Source organism: Leopardus geoffroyi, chromosome D1 (assembly GCF_018350155.1).
Source record: "Leopardus geoffroyi isolate Oge1 chromosome D1, O.geoffroyi_Oge1_pat1.0, whole genome shotgun sequence".
NCBI lineage: Eukaryota > Metazoa > Chordata > Mammalia > Carnivora > Felidae > Leopardus > Leopardus geoffroyi.
Window position 1 is genome coordinate 2,683,162 of NC_059329.1, and position 23,909 is coordinate 2,707,070.

Here is a 23,909-nt window from a genome sequence, read left to right on the forward strand (position 1 = left end):
GCATTTGGCAAAGTGGAGGTTCTTGTTCATACAGACAGGAGCGTTTTTAGGGGAGTGTAGGGCAGGGACCCTGATGTAAGGGGGTTAATGAGAAAAAGGGAGGAAAGAAAAGTGTGCAGTAAACGTGATGGTTTATCCCATCTATAAAAGAAATAAAGCACTTCACACAGAGGCTCGCCTATCATAAATGACCTGTTCGCTATAGTGACTGTATTATTGTCAATCAAAATAAAATTTATTTTACTACATTATGAGCTTATCCAGTCCATGGACTGCTGACATGTCTTAATACTCTCTGCCTTTTATAGGACCTTGCATTTAATGGATGATCAATTAGGCACTATCAAATGAATAATTAAAAAAATATTCGACAGCTTAAAATAAATCATTGTGTGAGTTCTGGGTAAGGTGCAACTAAAACTTACCAGTTGCTGGAAGAAATTTCCCCATGCATGTGGAGAGGGAGCCTCTACCTGTGTTCACATACATAATATGAGGGAATTAAGCCCTTTGTGAGATCATTGATGTATACTCTGCTGGCAGAGTTAGTTTGGGTCATATTGGCTGTCCAAAATAGTCATATTTCAACCTAAAGAACTGTTAACTTTTAGACGAAATTACGCTAGAGCTAAGATAGTGGAGTTGGCCAGTTGTGTTTTTATTATGTAAGTTATTGTTTGTAGTAGTAAAAATTGGCTGTACTAGGCATTTTCTCAGTGTTAATAATCAAAGTTTAAATGGGAGTAATTTTAAAATGTCTTTGACATCAGCTCCAAATCCCCCGGTGTTAATTCTCTTGTTTTTTAAATTAATGACTTATGCAAGTTTTGCAAACTCATTGGAGATAATTGAATCCTGTTTGCATGGATACCAAATCAGGGCATCCTTCACTATTTTTTGACAAACTACTGACACTGATCGACAGGAAACAGCAGACAATTAAACAGAAAATAAAATGCCTGTTTTCTTAGGCACAGTGCATGCTCTGAAAACCAACGCACTTAATCTGGGGAATAATAATGAACTTTCAACATGTTGGGTGTTGGTTTTACTCTCAGCTAAGTTTTAAACCCCTTCGAGTATATTAATATCGAACACTGGGAATCTAAATAAAATATTTTGCTTATTATTTATATTCACTGGTGCTGGTGAAAGTGAAAGCCCTTTTGCCAAAGAGAGTCGCCTTTCTAACATTGTTGAAAAATCTCATGGACAGAGAATCTTTGTTTTAACCTGTTTACCAAATCCACCTTGTAGACACAGTGACGTGAAGACTTCTCTTTAGAGAATACGTTTGCCTGAATTAGTCATAACGTGTTAAAAACTGTGCATTTTGTTTGGCACACACACCACTCCACAGCCCAGAGGACCAATATGCCCAAGGAATCCTTGGGTTCTTCTGTCTAGAGGGAAATAAAAGGACACATTTCAAACGAAGCCCTGAAGTTGGGGCGAGGAGCACACAGATGGACGGCATGACCAAGCTGGACTTTTCCCATCTTGCCGAATAGTTCAGACTACCCCCAGAGGAGCACCCCTTTCCTGTGTGTTGTTGACTTGGCCGTCCACAGTGGAGATCAGAAGTCAAGGGGCTGATAGTTCGTATGGATGCACTCTGGTGGACTCCTAGTCGTTCTTCAAGAGCCAGGTCCAGTAGCCCCTGTGGAATCTCCTTGTTCTGGGTGTCTCTGACCCTCTCCTTGGACCCACCACACAGCAAGGGGTGCGTCTTTCTCATCAGCCCATCCCCAGTCAGCTGCACTTAGTGATTGCTCTGTTAATACTGAATGTAAAAACCTCCCACTGAAAGACTGACAAGAATAGGGACTGTGTTCTGTTCTCCACGACTGTATCCCCAACTGCTGGTATCGTCCTGTACTTACCAGGCGCTAAAATAATACCTATTACATGGAGACACTGATGAGAATTATGCAGCGCATTATATCAGCGCCGGTTCCTGCCCAACTGGGTTGTTTTTCCGAAGGTCTGGCCGCTTGGTCCCTGTCACATCTGTCTGGCCCATCTCCGGGTCAGTGACTCTGGTCTTGTACCCCCGTTTCCTTCTTAATACATCCGCCTGCACGTTTGGCTAGTGCTCTAGAATTGAATTAAAATGGTAGGACGCCTGGGTGGCTCAGTAGATTAAGCATCCGACTTCGGCTCAGGTCATGATCTTGCGGTTCATGGGTTCGAGCCCCGCGTAGGGCTCTGTGCTGACAGCTCGGAGCCTGGAGCCTGCTTCTGATTCTGCGTCTCCCTCTCTCTCTCTGCCCCTCCCCTGCTTGTGCTGTGTCTCTCTCTCTCTTTCTCAAAAATAAACATTAAATAAATAGTAAAATAGAATTTCTAGCTACTTGTTTTAAATTTCTTTTCTGATAAAGAGACCTCGGTTTACTGGATCGTCTGTCATTTCCGGAGTTCGTCCACATCATCCTCTTCCTTGCTGCATTTCCCATGCTCTTCCCGGTGAGGCCCATGACCTCAGCCCACACTCTCGCTTCTGACTCTGACCTTTCTTCCCGGAAGTGCATAGTAGAGTCCTCGCGGTCTTTTATCCTGGACTTCCGGTAGATTTCTGTCTGGTTAAGTCCGTACCACTGTGTGTGCCCTGTGCACCCTGCTCTCTCGCTTCGGGTTCCTCCGCTGTCTTCGCCCCACCCCATCTGTTCTACATGGTTTCTAAATCTACCAGATGCTTCTATTTCCCATCTCTTTCCTGCTTAAAATCAGTCTTGCAAAATTTTTTACTAAAGAGAAGTTCACCTCCTTAGGGCACGCAAAGTTAACAGTATCTAGACCCGACCTATTTTTACAGTCTTTCTCCTCCCCTTGCTTTGCTTTATAATTATATTCCAGCCAAACTAAACTGAGCCCCTCTGCTCAAACATTCTCTGTAGTTGGCAAATATTTGCTTTGTGTCTGAAATAACACTTTCCTTCCTTTCTGTTTAAACCCTACTTACTCCACTGAGATTCATCTCAAATGTTACTCCCTAAGAGCATGCCAGGACTGGAACTCGGATCCAGGACTGCTCACACTCAGCGGGTCCCAGCCCGCCGTCACCCCTGGTCCGTATGTGGCCCTCCTTCTGTTTCACCCAGCTACATAGGCCCTTGCAACCCACCGTTGATCCTGTTCCTGCGCAGCCTTTCAAGAGCAACCCTTGGAAGGGGGTTAATCTACAGCCATTGATTCATCTGTGTGTCATTCAGGCCACCGGTATGTAAGTGGTGTTGGGCTGCAGGGCACATCATGCCTTTTCCTGTCGTTCAGTGCCGCGGTTGTGGGAGTCCTGCCCACCTCTCCGTGTGGACGTCTCGACTGTGGCTTGAAACTGCTGCCTCGTTTTCTGCCAGCCCACTCACTCCACCTCAGCCCAAGTGACCTTTAAAAACACACATTTGATCGTGTCATTCAGTTGCTTAGCATCCTTCAGCGATGTTTCACGTCATTTAGGATAAATACCACAATCCTGACACGTCCATGCGGCTTTCCGGGCTGTGGGCTGCAGGCAGCTCTTCAGTTCCCACCCTTACCCTTCTTCCTGCGGGTCCTTGTGCTGCAGCCACATCAGCCTCGTGCTCCTCAAACCCGCTTCATTCTCCGTTTGGCTCTGCCTTCGTCGGGCTGCCAGATTAGCTTGCACTTCCTCAGGGAAGCCTTCGGGGCCTTGCAACCTCAGCCGGGTTCCAGAGTCTTAAATATTCTCTCCCATCAAGTTCTTACACGCTGCATGGTCTGTAGGTGTATTTATCTCTGGGTTCAGTTCTTCACTGTAGGTCTGACCCACCCTGACATCAGCTCCGTGAAGGCTCAACCCTTCCCCAGTCTGTCTTGTTTCTGGCCAATGGGCAGCCTACAGTAAAGCAAGTGCTAGATGAACAGATGACCCAAGAAAAGCGTCTTACCCGAGTTCAGACACCTAATGAGAAGTCAGGCTCAGGACAAGGAAGCGTAGTGCCTTTTCCCGTCGTGAGTGTGATGGGTCTTTGAATGTAGTGCTGTGGTGTCTTCTGTCCATTTCCACCTCAGTGCCTTGTGGACTACAGGTCTCACTCCCACAGGAATGCACGGAAGTAGCAAGAAATGAGACTGTTGATTATGTGGCTTTACATTTGCACTGAATGGCTACTTACTCTCCCATGAAATCTGCAAATCTTAGAAATCAGTGGCAAAAAGGGACCATTTTCATTCTCTCACATTCCTATGCAGACAGTAACTACATTTTCCATTTTTTACCAGGTTGAAGCTGTTTTTCTGTTTTTATTTTTATTTTTATTTATTTTATTTTATTTTATTTTATTTTTATTTTATTTTCATTTTTATTTTTTACAATCATAAGGTCAGAGCTACATTCTGAAAGTGTTGCCAGGAGATTCTGACTCAGAAAATGTCTGCTAAAATGCATGGAAGCTGAGTTGCAGACCACAGCTGAATAGAGAGAATCAATTTATGAATGTTCGCTTCATGCTCATTTTAATAAAGGAAAAAGACTAATGACCTCTGCTTAAAAGAGGATGGATGGATTCAACTTTCTAAGGATATTTCCTTCACTTCAGGAGAACTAGAATAATAAACTGTCATTCTCCCCCAGTTGGTTTCTGCCTGAGCAGCTCTTATCAATGGGCCTGTCACAATGCTGAAATTGGGAGCTCTTGCTATGTTGTTTTATAAAGCTAATTATCTTGAGTCCTGCAGTATCAGCAAAAAAAAAAAAAAAAAAAAAAAAAAAATTAAAAAGTGTCCCAAATAGACTTTTTCCCCGCTTAAATTCCTAGCAGTATGAGTGACATTGCCATGTGTTCACCAAGTGGTGTATTTATATTACTTACTGAATCCAGACCTTGAAAACCAAGAATGATATTTTTTCCTGTTGTCTTCGAAAAGTTAAATTATTTGGAAGGTCATACTATTTTAACTTGGGGCGGTGTGGATAGGTAGGTGAACAGACAATGTTGCCCCTGTTTAGTGTGACCGGAGAAGACACGGGGAGAAGAGTGCCTGTGTCAGCGTCTGACGGTCTGTTATCTGGGACTCGCTCCTTTGGTTTAAGATATCATGTTCACAGGATTCTCGTGTTGATAAAATTGTATCCAATCTTCAGCTTTTACCTGTTCATTAAGTGTTTCATCTTCACACACCCATTAGCCAGATGGGGTGTTAATACCCAGTAACAGAAAAGGAAAGCTGAACCTCAGCAAGGCTCCTTGATTTGCCCAAGGACTCTGAGCAAACATTCAGGCCTTCTGACTGGAGTATTTCGTCAGTATCACCAAGTGCTAATGAGTATTTACTGCACGTGCTTTGGGGCTTTTACGAGTCAGTTTTCATAAATGTAAACCTTTTTTCCTTTCCAGGAGACTCTCATTGGACAACCTTTTACTTGTTTTAGAAGCGGCCGTACCGCCAGGAGCTGCTTTGTCCAACAAGTTTTATCTGTCTGGTGCTGTCTGCACCTGTCAGGGCTCCCACCGTCAAGTCCTCAAGCTCTTGACAGGCCACCTGGTGGGATTCAGGAAGGCAAACAGGATGAGGATGAAATTCTTGAAGGAAAAAGAGGATGCTAGGCGGTTGCCTCTGGCCTCAGATGGTTTAAAGAGGAGTCCAGGGATAATATCGCATTTACGGACATGAAGCAGGTCGTCGAAAAGGTGACAGAGGACTGAAGCCAGCGTGAGGGTGAGAAGTGGCAGTTGCAGTCGTCACAATTGTTTATTCACAAGTGACAGTTCTCTAGTATGGCAGCTTAAGCAAAAACAGGAAGTTCACCGCCCCCATCACTAGACGGAAGAACAGAAGAGGGAGTGTGGGTGGAGGGTGGCTTCAGGGACGACTGTAGTCAGGGATCTGAACATTGGGACGCCCTCCACTTCTCGTTTCTACTCTCCTCTGTACCGTTTCTTCTTTCTCTGCTACTTTCCTGGCTGGGGTAGAAATATTTAGGAGATAAATCTGATGAACCACTTTGGGGCATATGCCATCTTCTTTGCCAATCCACGTGGATGGTCGCAGGTTTTGTGACAGCCCAGTTTGGGTCATGTGCCCACAGCTGCAGCCGGGGAGGAAGGCTGGATTGCCAGAAGAAGTGGAAATGGTGCATTGATTGCCTTTCAGACCAGGGATGGATCATGGGGAGCTCGTATGCCTTGCCTAAAAATTCAGAGTTTATCCTATATGCAGAGCTTATCCATTGCACGACTTAAAGCAGGGAACACATGTTTTGAGTTCAAAAAATAATTCTGGTAATGATGTAAAGGATGAAATAGATTCCCCCCCCCCAGGTTGATTGAGGCATAATTTTTTCTAGCTTTATTAGTATATAATTGACCTATAACATCACGTTAAGTCTAAGGTATACAGCATGATGATTTAGCACGTGTATACATTGTGGAGTGATTATCTAAACAAGGTTAGTTAACACATCCATCACTTCATGTAGTTACTTCCGTGTGTGTGTGTGTGTAGTAGAAGTGGGGGTACAGAGTAGGGTCATGCTTTAGAATTGATATCGTGATAGAATCTATAGGATTGTCCAGGCTTGGAGGTGGCGAGTGGGAGAAGATAAGATATTTCTAGCTAATGTGATTGCATAAGTGATGGTGTAATTCACAAGGTACAGGAAACATGAGGAAAAGCAGAGTTTCCAATCATCTTCTTTATAAAGTCATTGTAAGTCCTGCCCAGTTTTTATCTCTGGGTTACCGGGCAGTGACTGTGAGCTTTCTTATGTCTTATGTGTATGTATAGCTGTGTATGCATTGCACATGAACTGCACACTACTTTTCAAATCTTCTGTAAGGGGAGCCTGGGTGGCTTATTTGGTTGAGCATCTAACTCTTGATTTCGGTTCCGGTCATGATGTCATGGTTGTGAGATCGAGCCCCACATTGGGGTCCACACTGGGTGTGAAGCACGCTTGATATTTTCTCTCTCTCTCTCTCTCTCTCTCTCTCTCTCTCTCTCTCTCTCTCCCTCTCTCTCTGCCCCTTTCCCATTCTCTCTCATCCTGTGAAAACAAACAAACTTCCTTAAAAGTTGGAACAAGGAATAGCTAGAGTGGATATGGGACATGTGTCTGCAAGGATCTCAGTGAAGAACTTGGAGATTCTCCATGATCATCACACATTCAAGATTCTGAAATGGTCTCAAATTCACTTAATATCTTTCCATGTGGATATGGTTTTTCAAGGAATTTTGCTTATGCTGCCACAGAGCTCAGGCTCACCGACTGTATTGTCCTGACACGGATAAAAACATCTCGTTCTTGATTGGATCTTACTGTCTCAAGCTATCAAGTGCATTGTTTGTTTTATGGTGTTTTTACCCGTAAATAACAGGAAAAATATTAGCACGTTCTTCCTCAAATCATTTTGACAAGCTTTCTAGTGTGATCTTTTAAGATTCCATTATATAACAGTTTCACGTCATTTTATAAGAAGCATTTGTATTTCTGAATCTCTATCTTCTAGACCAGGGATTTCAAACTATGGCCAACAGCCTGGTTGCTAGTTTTTGTTTTGTTTTGTTTTGTTTTGTTTTGTTTTGTTTTAATGTGGTTTTATCGGAATACCATCATTCCCATGTGTTTAAGTCTGTGGCTACTGTTGTGATAAAATGGCAGAATGGAACAGTTGTGATAGAAACCAGTTAGCCTTCAAAGCCTAAAATATGTATTATCTGTCTTTTTAAGGAAGAGTTGTGCCAGCCTCTGTTGTAAACTATGATTTCTTGATAAGGGGAGATCCTAATTACAGCTAACATTCTTATTAAAAGCATATAAGAATAGGGCGGTGAAATACTCTTTAAAAAAAAAAATCTGTTTCCTCTGTCAGTTTCCTTTTCTTCCTGCAGTTCGTTCTGTGTCTGTAAGTTTGTGTGAAGCTGCTGCATTTGCCCCACAAACCAGTACAAGTTGGTACAAGTGGACCAACACCGGGGTGCATGTGTTGCACAGGTTGATTTTTTGGGTGAAATTGGGAAAAGAAAATAGATCATAAATATTTTCTGCTGCTGTTCTGCTAGTCTCCCTGTGGTAGAGAATTCTTTTTCATTCAGATTGTTTCTGGGAGGAGCTAACAAAACTAAGACATAATGCTCTTCTGTGTGCCTTCTGGTTTCAGTTTATTTCCAGGGAAACAGAGGTGTCACAGTTGTGTCACAGTCCTTCTGTGTCTGGATATATAGGAGTCATAAGATCTGTGGACTGAATGCACATTTAGTGAAATGACTTACAGTCTCTCATATGATGCTAACCTTTTTGTAATTCAGGTCCTCCCTTAGGCAAAATGAGGTCCCTTTCTGAAGGAAACAGAAGTTAAAAAATACAGGTAAAACAAACAGACAGAAGCCCGTATCCCTTTGCTGAAACAGGAAAGGGAGAAAGCAGTGGTTAGAGTCCCAGTACCTGGGGGTGGTTTCACATGGTCTCCCGGGATTAGTTTGAGTCTCTGTGCTATGACTTGGCCGCTGTGTGACCTAAGATGCATTTCTTATCTGTAATGTGGGATAATAATAGATCCTATTTTGTAGAGTTGTAAAGGAGATTAAAAGAGTAATTGCACATAAAGCACTTAGCATAGAGCCTGATATTTAACAAATGTTCAACAAACGTTAGCTCTATTAATAGGGGCAATAATACTTGGAAGGCTTATTACTGTCTTAGCTCAGTCTGCCGTCCCCAAATACCATAAACTGGGTAGTTTATCCACAGCAGGCATTTAGTTTTCAGAATCCTGGGGTTTGGAAATCTGAAGTCTTGATGCCGGCCAGCAGCGTCAGGTTCTAGTTAAGACCGTCTTCCAAGTTGCAAACGGCTGCATTCTCCGTGTATCCTCAGGTCAGAAAGACCGCCAGCTGTGTGTCTCTCAACGGCCTCACTTGTAATACTGCCCCACTGGGGGGTTGAAATCCCAGCATACGGATTGGGGGAGGGCACAGACATTCAAATCATAATACCCATTACTCTTAGGGAACAAATTATGTTCCAAGAGACTCTGGAATAACATCTATATAAACACATTTATTCATTGGGAGGCCAGGGGTTTAATGGAAATGAATGGCTACGCAGAAGCTGACAGACAATGAGAACTGGCCTGAAGGGGAGAAAATAGGACTGAATGGAAGACAGTCTCACCGGTATTTAAATCTACGCTTTTAATCACATGCACTCTTGTCAGTAAGAATATGTCACCAGGTGAGTAGAATTACTTACTTAGAAGAGATTTTCAAAGTGGCCACTGCTTTATTTAAAAATAAGTTGATTACTCATATTTTTATAAATATGAAATTAAGAACACTATATTTTACTGCGGACATTAATTTTTAATAATGAATATGTAGAGTATTTCAATTTAGTTGATATTTCTCATCCATCAACAGTGCCCAATAAATATACATATCTTCTAAAACATTAGATAGTCACAGGGAAACAGTAGTAAAAGAAATAACAAATAAAAACTTGGACCCTGTCTTTTCCTACCTGAGGAAGAAGATGAAGAATTTCTACCCTAGGCCTGGAGATAAGGCCTTCCTCTCTGTAACAGGAATGATGTTACTGAACAGTATCCCACTGACGATTATTCTTGTCCCTTTAGCTGTGTGGTACGCTGGTGGAAAAATCTGCAACCTGGTCATCCTTCTTGTTAAGTTCTTGACTTCGGAATACACTGGGGATATGATGGCGCCTTAACTTAAAAACAAACAAACAAACAAACAAAAGCAATGGTTTTCATTCTTACCAAATTTCAGTAAAAACATGTACCTGGCATTTCATTTCACAGATCTTCACGAGTTCTCCAGGGATCGTTCTGTACTTCGTCAGTCACATGTGGTCTTGTCTAAACTAGCTTTAAAATGGATTCTTTTCATTAGTAGGTATTTAGGCTTTCTTGTGCTAGTCATTTTTTCCCCCCAAAACAGGTTTATTTTAGAAATTAAAAACTCGAGATCCATTAATGTTTCAATTACCAGTGATCTTCCTACTGTAACTGACTGCTGAGTGTAATATTTTTAAAAACATTTTAAGAGTTATTTTAGAAATCTGATGATAGTAGAAGAGAATCCTGATTGTATTAGCGGAGTTACAGGAGAAGCTGCAAATTAGCTAAAGTTATCTTCAAGAATAGAAAACAGGGATGTGTTTGCCAGACAGTGAGGATCTGTGGGTGATCCTTCAGGTCAGTCGATAAGCTAAGGTTTTACTTGAGTTGGGTTGTGATTATCTTCGGTCAACTGTAGAGGCTTCCTTTTGAGAAAAATAAATATGAAGCAAAATGTGAATGGAGTCAACTGTGTAGTGTGTGAAAGTGGATTTCTTTTAAGAAATTACCTGTGTGCTCATCTGGGAAATTTAAGGCCGTTTTTAGTATTGCTGCTTTAGAACGTCATACTGCACATAATTCCATCTGCCTTATGACGAAGCTAGACTGCTCTAGCAGTCAACAGAGAAACAACAGAGAAACAACATGGAGACATTGTATCTGTTTAAGTCAGGATTTGTCTTTCTTTCGGATTGCCAGCCTCCCTGAAAGTAATTTAAGTCCGTGAAGTCACAAAGCTGCTGCTGTCTGTTATATCTCAAGTTCAAAGCTGTACCTATAATCATAAGTTGTCTGATTTGTCTGCCTGTCTACTTGGTGGGAACCTGGGAATGTCAGGTCCTGTCATGTTTAGTCCTTTAATGAGCCCCGATGAGTCACATGAACTTCATCTTTACTCTCCCCCCACCTGCCGCCGTTACAAACACGCATGTGGACGATTGGAGAATCTATAAAGGGGATCGTCCAAGGTCTGTTCCTGAACTCAGGCAATCCCTCCTGTGAATCTGGAAAGTTGGGAAAAGCTAAGATGCTAAACATAGAAAACTATAATCCAGTATTCTCACAGATTACAAATACTTGGGCTCTGAGAGGTAAATTTACTGTTGACCAAAAATTAGTGGCAAAACCAGGAATGGAAACCAGATTATTGATTCCTGTGTCAAAAATATAACTTGTATTTTCACTTAAAAGCTACATTATAGATAAAATTTTTACTTTTAACAATACGTACTGAAATGGAAGGATTATATTTAGATTTATGTGCATTCAGATTATTTTGGATAAATTCCTTCAGTTTTCGATTCAGTTTCTACTTTAGTAATGATTTGGAAAATTCCACTAAATTATTTTTTCCATTATTTATTTTTCTGTTAAATTATTAACTCCTGTTGCCACAATTTTCAAAATAATAATTGATTTTCTGATTATATAGTTGATAAAAAATCACTTTATAAAACTAGTAAAGTAAGTACATAAAGACTTAGATGTGACTACAAAAATGTATATAATCTCAACGTTTAAATAACTCACTAGTACCATTTTGGAAAATTTTCTTTTGTTTTTTATTTTTAAATTTTTTTTAATGTTTATTTCTGAGACAGAGAGAGACAGAACATGAGTGGGGGAGGGGCAGAGAGAGAGAGGGAGACACAGAATCAGAAGCAGGCTCCAGGCTCTGAGCTGTCAGCACAGAGCCCGACGAGGGGCTCAAACTCAGAAGACCATGAGTCATGACCTGAGCCGAAGTTGGATGCTCAGCCAACTGAGCCACTCAGGTGCCCCTGTTTTTTATTTTTAATATCAATCAAGCAACCATTAAATCTGTCAATCATTTGTATTCATTTTCTCAACCTATTCTGGAGTATTCACAAGGTTTAGATGCTGGACATACATTAAATGTAAGACAAATAGCCCCTTTTGTATTTATATTTTGTGTTGTGAAAGTTACAATTAAATAACTTGAAAATAATAAATGATAACTATAATTGCAAGGAAGAAGAACAGTGTGTCCTGTGAATATATAAGAGGGAATTTGGCTGGAGAGAGGCCAGACAAAGCTCCTCTAGGAAAGTGACATTCAGGTTGATCCTGAATGCTAAGTGAAAGCTAGGTAAGGAAAAAGTAGGGGAAGGGGTTAAGGCAAGTATATCACGTTATACAGCTCGCTTTTTAATTTTATTTTTTATTTTGAACATTAAAAAAACTAGCAGTAGCTGTCATTTATTGTGCCCTGCCAAATAAAAATTGCCCAGTCTAATCTTCACATGTTTTAAAAGTAATCTCTACACCCAATGTGGGGCTCAAACTCACAGTCCCAAGATCAAGTATTGCACGTGCTACCAACTGAGCCAGCCAGGTAGCCCCTAGTCTCAACTTTTTAAAAATAAAATGAATATAAATATAACTTCGGTTTTTTGTTTGACAGAGAGCGAGAGAGTGTGTGTATGGGGGGCTGAGGGGCGGAAAAAGGGAGTGAGGGTGGGAGAGATTGAGAGAGAGAGGGAGAGGGAGAGAAAGACAGGGAGAGAATCCCAAGAAGGCTCCACACTGTCAGCACAGAGCCTGATGCAGAGCTGAATCTCACAGGTATGAGGTCATGATCATGACCTGAACTGAAATCAAGAGTCAGACACTCAACTGACTGGGCCACCCAGGCACCCCTAAATATAACTTAATAAGTGAGGGATTTACAGGATGCTTTTAGTGCCCTTTATTGTATATTTTGAATATCCATTATTTCAGTTGTCTAAGCAAACTATAATGACAATATTTAATCAAAAATGCTTTTTGAATCTGTGACTATTTCCTTAATGTATATTCAGAAATCTGTAAAACCTTGGCTAAAAATTGTAATGATATTAATGACTCTCAATACATACTGAAAACATTATTTTAGGAAATATATCAATTATTCTAAAATTAAAAAAAATTTTTTTTTAATGTTTATTTATTTTTGAGAGAGACAGAGACAGAATGCGAGTGGGTTAGGGGCAGAGAGAGAGGGAGACACAGAATCTGAAACAGGCTCCAGGCTCAAAGCTGAACCCGACGAGCACAGAGCCCGACACGGGACTCGAACCCACGAACCATGAGATCGTGACCTGAGGTGAAGTCAGCCCCTCAACTGACTGAGCCATCCAGGCGCCCCATATTCTAAAATTTTTTTTTAATGTTTTTGTTTTATTTTTGAGAGAGAGAAAGAGCATGAGTGGGGGAGGAGCAGAGAGAGAAGGAGACACAGAATGTGAAGCAGGCTCCAGGCTCTGAGCTGTCAGCACAGAGCCTGATGTGGGGCTTGAACTCATGAACTGTAAGATTATGACCTGAGCCAAAGTTGGACTCTCAACTGACTGAATCACCCATGTGCCCCTCAGTTAGTTATTGTAATGGCACTATGGGCAAGTTTCTATGTAACTGTACCTGTAGTATATGTTTTTATGTCCAACAATAATATTTAAATTTGAAATTTTTTGAATGCTTGAACACTTTATTTTTATTTTCTTCTTCTTCTGTTTATGATCATTTGCCACGAAGGTAAATTACTATTTTGTGTGCCCTTCCTCTGTATTAGTATAATTTTTTCATTGCTGTCTTTCTTAATTTTATTCTTTATCAGAAAGTTTTGCATATTGAAACTATTAATACATTGGATGTTTGGCAAATATTTCCTTATTCTTTATTATTTACCTTTAGTATTTAAATATGTTATACAAGCCTATTGACATCATCTTATTACAGATTTTGAAAGTAGTCTCTATCGTAGGCTATATATTCTGTGTAGAGAGATGTTTAGAGATGCAAACCCCAACCCCACCGTGATCCACACAGCCAACCTTGCTTGGCTATTTTATGTGAATTCCTGCAGCTTTTATTCTGTATATTTCCATATGTGCACATTCATGGAAGCTTTTCTTTTCCACAAAGATCCTATAAACGTGGTTCTGCACGGAATTGTTAGGTCCTCGAAATGACTTCTCGTCGTAAATTTATTTCTTTTTGGTACAGATAGCTCTGCCTCATTCTTGTAAATGTTTATATAATGTTTCGCAATGAGAAGCTAGAAATAAAAGCAGTGTTGTGCTGGGAAATGTGTAACCACCGCCTCATTGGGGACAAAACACGAAAGCCCTGATCTCTACCTTTACGGACTCGCAAGGTGGAAATCATCTCACTCTTGGTGGTTTCAGGCTGCCAGTAGTTTCACTGCCAGATCACAGAATTGTGAAAATAACTCTTGGCTTTTTTCCCCTTGCACAAAGCTGATCCTTTGCAGGCCAGCTTCCTGGCAGAGCCCACTGCTTGCGGGAGAAGTTCTCTGCAGCCCGGTGCTTGAGGGAAGTCATGGCCATGAACAACGCACACTCCTCCCGTCCGTTGGGGTGCAGAAACGGTGGCACAGTGCTGGAAATGGAGTTTCTGCCGTCCTCTCTGGCTAGAGCCCTTGATTCGGCCAAGGAGAAGCAGACACTTCTATTCATCCAGGTTGTAACCTGAGTACCAGGGGCCTGCATCTGTCTCTCCAGGAATCTGACCTCTGGCCTTGAACCGGTCACCAAATTCTGGATGCATTTTCTCCCAAACAGTTCTGTTCCAGTGTGGGACCAATCTTTTAAACCAGTGCTCTATCAATGAATATTAAATTATTTCCACGTTTTCAGTTTTTTAAATGTTATTCATTCATTCATTCATTTATTTATTTATTTATTTATTTATTTATTTATGTATTTATTTTTGGAAGGCAGAGTGTGAGCAGGGCAGGGGCAGAGAGAGAGGGAGACGTAGAATCTGAAGCAGGCTGCAAGCTCTGAGCTGTCAGCCCAGAGCCCGACACGGGGCTTGAATTCACGATGTTTGAGATCATGACCTGGGCTGAAGTCGGACAGTGAACTAACTGAGCCCCCCAGGTGACCCTCCAGGCTTTCATTTTTAAAAATATTGTTTCATAAATGCTATTATATATGCAAATATAAGATAATTTCTGAATGATAGAAAACTGGAATTTGAATTACTGGATTAAATAACTTAAACGTTCCATAAAACATGCCACCATATCCTCCTGGATATGACAGTTGGACTTTCCCCTCCAATTCTTTTGTGTACTTGTTTGTCTTCAGTGTTTCCACTATTGTTTGTCTGAAGTTTCTAATTGTGTCCAAAGTAGAGGACACAAAAGGAAGTATTTTGAGCCATTTTAACTTGCATTTTCTCACTTCTGTCAGTATTGATCATATTTATACTTCCTTCCATGTGTTTTGTATTTATTCTTGGAAATCTTGTTCATATAATCTAATTTCTGGGTATATGTTTTTTTCTTAGTATACAGAAGGTTAATATATATTCTGGGTGTTAATTTTGATCGAATATTAAGTATTTTCAAATTATCATTTATCCTTTAATTTTGACACTGGTGCTTTTCCTCCTACAGAAGTTAATGCCAGTCTTTCTTCCTTATGGCTTTTGATTTTTATATCTAACTTACTGTGTCCTTTTTCATTTCATGTAGAAGAATATTTTCCTATATTGGCTCTGTATATCTCTAAGAATTGCTTTCCTTTCTGGTACGAATAAGTAATAGAAGTTCCTAAATATTGCTTGTCTGTTTCTCCCAGTGATTTGGAATTCTCCCACCTTCGTTAATAAGGTTATGATTATAGACTCCTTACTTACTTCCATGGACTTGTGTTTCCCTGTAACAATACGATAGCTTTATCATCGTCCTTCCTTTTGAAAGTTATCCTGTGCATTCTTGAGCATTTTATTTCCCGATGAACTTGAGAATCACGTCAGGTTCTGTAAACTGTCTTTGAGAAATTTTCTGAATTCAGAAATTGTACTGAATTTAGACAGATATTTGGACATTCGACTTCTCTGGTAATTTATTATTATTATTGAGCCTTCTTTATCTTCTTCAGTAAGGCTTTGGCATTTTACTACATACCTCGTAACAATTTCTCGTTGTGTTTATCCCCAGGTGCTCGTATCAGTTAGGATTCTAGGTTGCAAGCAACAACATTCTCTGGACAAAAATAGGCAATAAAGACTTTTTCCAAAGATATTGGGAGGCTCACAAATAGGCACCAGGAAGCTTTTCACTAGGGGATAGTGAAGCACTTCCAGAGTGCTGAGAAAAAGGAAATACGGTGACACTGAAGCAGCCAAGCACAAGCCAGGATCTCTGCTGCCGCAGTAGATACGGTCCAGTCGTTCTGTGTGAACTTGAGTTGTGACCTGGACGTGAATGATCCTGGAGAGGCCAGGGGGTGGGGCTGAGGCGGGATATGTGTCCTCTGTCCTCCAAGGAGTTGGGAGGGAAAGATTTACATCCTTCTGACTGCCACAGACGGAGCTGGACTCCTGGGATTATTTCCCACAAACACTGTATTTCCTGGTGAAGTGCTTCCCTCCGTGGAACTGGGGGTGTCTGTAGGCAGTGGGGGCGGATTGGGTGGCAGAGGCAGCCCGCGTACCACGATACCCTCTGGGGGTCTGTAGGGAAGCTGCTCAGTGTTATATGCTTATCCTGTATCTGCTTACTGAACGCTTTTATTAAGTGAAAGAATTGTTCACTTGACTGGCATAGAGATTTTCTAGATACATCTTTGTATTATAAATATAAATTATTATGCATATTTATAAGCATAAATTTTGTCTCTTCATGTCCAATATTGCGTCTTGACTTTTCTTATTTTATTGCATTTCTTTTTGGCCTTTCTGGAGCCTGTTGTTTCTTCCTTCCTTCCTTCCTTCCTCCCTCCTTCCTTCCTCCCTCCCTCCCTCCCTCCTTCCTTCTTCCTTCCTTCCTTCCTTCCTTCCTTCCTTCCTTCCTCCCTTCCTCCCTTCCCTTCCCTTCCCTTCCCTTCCCTTCCCTTCCCTTCCCTTCCCTTCCCTTCCCTTTCCTTTCCTTTCCTTTCCTTTCCTTTCCTTTCCTTTCCTTTCCTTTCCTTTCCTTTCCTTTCCTTTCCTTTCCTTTCCTTTCCTTTCTTTCACCCTCTCTCTCTCTCTTTCTTTCTTGTTTATTTATTTTGACAGAAGAGGGGGTGAAAGATACAGAATCCCAAGCCGACTTCATGCTGTCAGCACAGAGCTGAATGTGGGGCTCAATCTCACGACCCTGAGATCATGACCTAAATCGATATCAAGAGTTGGACGCTTAATCTACTGAGCCACCCAGCACCCCAAGCCTATTGTTTCATTTATCTTTTATAGTTACTATCTCCTAAGTAATAAAGCCATACTGTTTAGATAGAAATAGTAATAGCTCTATAAACCTCATACTCAAAACCAGATTTTCCACAGCCACCCTCACTTGTCTTCCAAATTCCTCTCTCTAATGACAGTCACTTTTGATTCTTCCATCTATTTTTTCTGATAGTTATATTCATATTTCTGTGTGGTATATCTTTAAAAAAATTTTTTTTTATTATTATTTAGTTTTGAGAGAGAGAGACAGAGTGAGAGTGGGGGAGGAGCAGAGAGAGAGGGAGACACAGAATCTTAAGCAGGCTCTAGGCTCTGGGCTGTCAGCACAGGGCCTGACGCGGGGCTCAAACCTATGAACTGTGAGATCATGACCTGAGCCGAAGTCAGATGCTTAACTGACTGAGCCACCCAGGTGCCCCTGGAAGGTATATCTGTAGAATTCTTTTTTGTTTGTTTAAGTTTTTATTTAAATTCCAGTTAACATAGAGTGTAATATTTGTTTCAGGTGTACAACATAGTGATTCTACACTTCATTACATCACCCGGTGCTCATCACAACAAATTTCACTCGTTCCCCACCCACCTCCCCTTCAGTGACCATCACTGTGGTCTCCATGATTAAGAGTCTCTTTGTTGGTTTGCCTCATTCTCCCTCTTTTATCCACTCTGCTCATTTTTTATGTTTCTTAAATTCCACATATGAGTGAAATCGCATATGTGTCTTGCTGTGACTAATTTCACTTAGCAGAATACTCTCTAGCTCCATCCATGTCATTGCAAATGGCAAGATTTCATTCTTTTTTTTATGGCTGAGTAATGTGTGTGTGTGTGTGTGTGTGTCTGTATGTATATATATTGTATGTGTGTGTGTATAAATCACATCTTCTTTGTCCATTCATCAGTCATTGGACACTTGGGCTATTTCCATATCTGACTATTGTAAATAATGCTACTATTAACATAAGGGTGCATGTATCCCTTTGGGTTAGTGTTTTTGTATTCTTTGGCTAAATACCCAGTAGTGGGAATACTGGATCATAGGGTTAGTTCCATTTTTAACTTTTTGAGGAATGTTCATACTGTTTTTCACAGTGTCTGGATCAGTTTGCATTCACACCCACAGTGCATGAGGATTCTTTTTTTGTCAACATCTTTACCAACACCTGTTATTGATTACGTTGTTGATTTTAGCCATTCCAACAGGTATGTGGTGATTTATTATTGTAGTTTTGATTTGCCTTTTCTTGATGATGAGTGATGTTGAACATCTTTTCATGTGTCTCCTGGCTATCTGGATATCTTCTTTGGAGAAATGTTTGTCCATTGCTTCCCATTTTTGATTGGATTATTCGGGTTTTGTGTGTTGAGTTGTATAAGTTCTTTATATATTTTAGATACTAACCCTTTATCAGATATATTATTTACAAATATCTTCTCCCATACGTTGCCTTTTAGTTTTGTTGATTGTTTCTTTTGCTGTGCAGAAGCTTTTTATTTTGATGTAGTCCCAATAGTTTATTATTGCTTTTGTTTCCCTTGCCTTAGGAGACATACCTAGGAAGAAGTTGCTACAGTCAGAGAAATGACTGTCTGTGCTCTCCTCTAGGATTTTCATGGTTTCAGGTGTCACATTTAGGTCTTTAATCCAGCTTGAATTTATTTTTATGTATGGTGTAAGAAAGTGGTCCAGTTCCATTCTTCTGCATGTTGCTGTCCAGTTTTCCCAACACCATTTGTTGAAGAGACTAACGTCTTCCCATTGGGTATTCTTTATCTTTAGAAACTCTTCAGAAGTTTCAATTTTGGTAGAGATTACTGGTTCTCCTTTAACTTCCTTATATAATTTCCTCCTTATTTCCCTGCTTTTATTTTCCCAACATAATTGCAGTATAATTAGTGAAACCAGTAGCAGGCTCTTACATTATTCTGTGTAGGTAAATACATATGTATGTTTTCACTGATGAGGCCAAAAGTATAGATGATGTATTCTTTACTCATATTATTTTTCCTCATATTTAATTATTGCCTTATAGCTTTTATTTACATAATTATCTATTTATCTTCCATCACTTTTCCCAGAAGTGATGGTTTTCCACACAAGCCCTAATTTTTACAGCGCTAGAACATACCACATCACACATCTGGCTTGTCGTTTTTAAACTCCTGGTTTTCCTCCTCCTCCTCCTCCTCCTGTCTTCCCTCCTGCTGCGGTCTGGACCGGTCACTTGTCACCTGCAGGGCAGGTACCCTGGGACCCTCTTTAGCTATCCTTCATCACGTGAGGCCTCTTTTCTGGATCCTGTACCTTCCTCTTGCTTTACTTTCCACGAGCACCTTTTGTAAAACTCCCTCGGAAAGGGTACCTGGAAGATTAACTGTTAAATCTTTGGATATTTTTAAACGTCTGTGATCTGTCGCACGGTTTGATGGAATTCAGTCATGACCCTGCACGCTGGGCTAAAAATGAATTTTCCGCAGAATTCAGAGGGTGTTTCTCCATTTTACTCTAGGAAGCAGACTTGCTGTTCCGCGGTCCACTTTCGTGTTGCTTCTGACCCTGTCACATGCCCAGCTCCTGACCCACCACCTCATGCTTTTAAGATTATCTCTATTCCACGTGGTATCGAAATGTCATGATGACGTACCAGATGAAATCCCTTGTTCCTTTTACTGGTCTTTCACTAAACCCTTTCAGTATTGACATTTAATGTGTGCCTCTTTTTGGAAATTTTCGTGCTTTAAAAACATGTATATATTAGTTGCATACACAAATATATGTTTTTGTCTGCTCCTTATCCTTGTTCTCCTTATTTGGGTTTCTTAGCTGTGCCTAGGAAGCATTATCCGGCAACCCTGCCCCTCACCGTTGTGCCAGAACCATCTGTCACTGGGTTGCATTTTATTGTCGCTCCTGAGGCCTGATTTTATCAGTTTTTATCAAAATGACTTTTCTTTTTCAAAATAAAATGTTCTTATTTGAGCATGTGTGCTCGGCAGTTAGAAGCACGCATTACTGCTGGCGTCTTACCGGCAAACACAGATATAGGATGAAGAAGCTGGGGTGAGGGTCTTATTTATAATATTTTTAATATGTTCATTTCTTACATGGTATGAGACGACTCTTGTGGTCTTGGAAATAACGAAAGTCCAGTATCACATAGCCATGCCCTCATTTACGAATTTTTTTCAAGAAAATGAACCTGCTCTGTGGGTTGGAAATTGGAGGACGCTGACTTTGATGAAATAAAACCTGAAGCACGTTCCCTTGACCGGAGGGGCTCTCAGCAGGTACAAGGAGGCGAGAACATCAATGATTGAGAGCAAAATAGGTGAATAAATACAATGGCACACCATTTTCTGTTGCCTAATGAGACAATTATGGTTTAGAATTTTATAATTAACTGCGACTCTGGAGTTTGTTTTGTCCAGAAAAGAAACAACAACAGTGATCACTCACTCTGGAAGAATACCTTTAGATATTTTCATTAAACCCCCAAACAAATAGGATACTGTATCACATTTGCAGGTGAGAAAAATATCCAGGGTTTCACCCACTCACCTGTTATTTAGCCCTTACTAAGTGTCAGACCCTATACTCCGCACAGTACAGACAGTCAGAAATCAGACTCATTGACCCTGATTTCAGAGCTTAGTCGGGTAGGTGTGCAATCCGCGTCAAATAATCACACACACAAAACGTGTAAGGGTTTAGGACACATGACGTATGCTGTTGTCAGCATTCAATAGTGGACCTTGTCCTTGTTGTTCATTCAAGAAGTGTTTTAGAACTTTGGCTTGTGGCCAGGCTTTGTCCTCTGGCTGGAAATACCACCCAAACAAGTCAGACACAGATCTTGCCCTCAGGGGAATTACAAGCTAGTAGTTCCTTAGAAAGGACGGGAAATATGCTGGAGGTTATACATTTGGGAAATAGGGAGCTGAAATTCCAAAATTCACACTCTGATGCCAAAGCCCATCGTCCTCTATCTCACACACCTTTCCTAAATTCACATGTGTTTTTGTGAACATTGGCCTCTTTGCTTGGGTAGCTGCCCCGCAGGTGAACGTCCTTCCCGTGTTGGAGAACTCCCCACAGTGTGAGTCTACAGACACTGAACACACAGGTACTTTTTTCCAGGTTGCTGTGCAGAAACAGGTCGGGCGTGTGGTCTTACCAATTCCCCATGCTCATCTCCATTTTATTTAGGGTTAGGTGTCTCAAAGGAGGGGCCATGTGTGAGTGTATTGACAGAGACAACACCTGGCCTTAGGGGATCGCAGTCACGGAGTCCAGTTTGTGGCTCTCGCAGCCCCAGAGTCTGTCTGTGGCTCCGATATTCAGCCACGGAGTCTGTCTGTGGCTCTTGCAGCTACCGAGTTCATTTGTGGCTCTGACATTCATCCACGGAGTCCATCTGTGGCTCTGCTGTTCTGCAGTGGAGTCCAGTCTGTGGCCGTGATAATCAGCAGTGGCAGCGGGAATGGTCTCCGTGTGCTGTGGTTTTGACTCTAGTTGTCCCTTTTTCTTACTACTGTTGAGTCTGGTTCTCCCTCTTTCTCTCGGCTGATGAAATCATCTCATAGCTTCATTTTCTATTACAACCAAGAGTCCAGGCTAATTCACTTTGGATTATTTCATTGCAAACACTGACATTGCCTGGCCAACAGTGGGTTGGATGACAGGGAAATGAAATTTGTTGTGTCCTAATGCAGAGTTCTCTATAATTTCCTCCTTCCTTCCTTTACTGTAGGAAAAGGTACATGAATAAGAATTAAAGTATTGAAAATGCTTTCAGGACCATTGACTTGTGTCCTGGCAAAGATAATCCACTTAGAATAATTTGGCTTATTGAAACCTATACATTGATTCACCCAAAATGAATGTCTACAAATATCCAGACTTTAACTGATAGCGTCTTCAAGACAATTGAAATCAGTGATAAACCAGAGATACTTTCACTTTCCTTTTAGTCTGCTCCTAGTAGTTGTTAACCTTTTATTCTTATTTTGTAACTTGTCTTTCAGATTTTTGTGTGAACATAATCATTTTAAAAATGTGAACTGAAAAATCTGTCAGTCTTTAACCTCATATCACCAAATAACTGAGCACTTGTGATTTTTTTCACTTCTCAACCAGTAACTTTGATATCATCTGCATACAGCCTAAAGAAAATGTCAGTCAGGGAATTTGTCGATTCTCAGAGCTGTGTTCTAGCAAAGGAGGTTTCTAACCGCCCTGCGTGTGTCTGTGCTGACTGGTTTGCTTACCAATGCCTCGTTTACCTTGTGATTTATGAGGAATTCGTTTTTCCGAGTTTTCACTAACATTAATTTACACAAACCTTCTTTGTGTTGTTGTTGAAATTTAAAAGAGCTTTATGTTTGCCCCCAGCAAAGTTTGTCAAAATAAATACCTATCTGGCTAAGTAGAAATTTTCTGTGATACTTACTCATGATAGAAATTGGTAAAGACTCTGTTGATTCATCGTGTTTAATTATAGGACCACATTAATGGTTCTGAAGAGAAAAATGGTTACACTGTCCACATTGTTCATTCTGTCAGCCTTTCGGATCTTTCAAGGATATTGGGGAGCCCTGGCCACTGGGCATGTGGTCTGTTGGTTAATACCAGGACATGTCAACCACCACATCTTAATCACATGCCGGTTAAACTCTATATGCAGTAATGTGGATATTTCTAGATATCTGGATGTTTGATAGATGGATACCTAAGCAATTAAAACAAATTCCAAATGTTTATCTTTGAAGCCTATGTTACCATGAACTGATGCCTTTAATGGCTTATCTGAAGTTCATGGAGAATAAGGAACAGTGCTGTTATGTCAGTGTCCAATAAAAATAAAGTGCAGCACATAGGTAAAAAGATACATCCTGGTCCCTAACCCTCAGATACAGGTAAACATCTCTATGTGAAAGCAGATGCTAGTAGAGCTTTGTATCAATTCCTTCTTGCCACATTTACTCCATTGCCATCATCACTGTGTCTCTGAGTTCATCAGCGTTAGCTTTGGTGTTTCTCTCTTTTTGATCAGTTTCTTTGGGAGTGATGTTTTTCAGATTGACTGCATGTACTTTTAGCCGTATTATTTATTTACATTTTCACCAGAGGTTAATGTACCAAAATACGTGAGTGATATTGATCCTTTGTCCTGAGTGACATTCTGTGCTACAGTTAATATTTTGGAAGATAAAAGCTATTCACAGTAAGTTTGTTTTAATATTAAACCAAAGACTTAATGAAACCTTTCTACCTCAGATTTAGGGGTGGGGACAAAAGAGGTCCAGATAACTTCAACAGGAGGCCAGCATGCATGACCAGTGCCTTCATCCATTCTCTGCCCTCGTTTTTTTCTTGCAAGATCTCTAAGTGAATGAAAGGCCTTTTGTCTTCATCTGTCATTGGGGAAGGTTTAGTTTCATTCTCTTCCAGAACGGAAGGGACTCATGGTGCCCTGAGATGTACTGAGTCTCACCTTCCTTCTTGTTTTATTACAGTTGCTAGTACTGCAGTAAGCTTATATTTGCTTGTGCTGTTATGTATTGCAAATACTTACACAAACGTTACCACTTTGTGCGTCCCATGCAGTCTAGCCAAGTATCAGTTTTTAAAAAAAAAATTTTTTTTAACGTTTTATTTATTTTTGAGACAGAGAGAGACAGAGCATGAACAGGGTAGGGGCAGAGAGAGAGAGAGACACAGAATCGGAAGCAGGCTCCAGGCTCTGGGCCATCAGCCCACAGCCCGACGCGGGGCTCGAACTCACGGACCGCGAGATCGTGACCTGAGCTGAAGTCGGAGGCCTAACTGACTGAGCCACCCAGGCGCCCCGCCAAGTATCAGTTTTTATGTTCACTTTATTTTTTTTTTAT

At 40.9% G+C, this 23,909-nt stretch overlaps 1 long non-coding RNA gene across 1 annotated transcript; it reads left to right on the plus strand.

The window, feature by feature from the left end:
* Positions 1–8,228: 8,228 nt before the first annotated feature.
* Positions 8,229–20,507, plus strand: LOC123600579. The gene is made up of 3 exons (XR_006713659.1): positions 8,229–8,327; positions 9,039–9,193; positions 20,210–20,507. It is a non-coding gene; the product is annotated as an uncharacterized LOC123600579 (long non-coding RNA).
* The last annotated feature ends 3,402 nt before the right edge of the window (positions 20,508–23,909 follow it).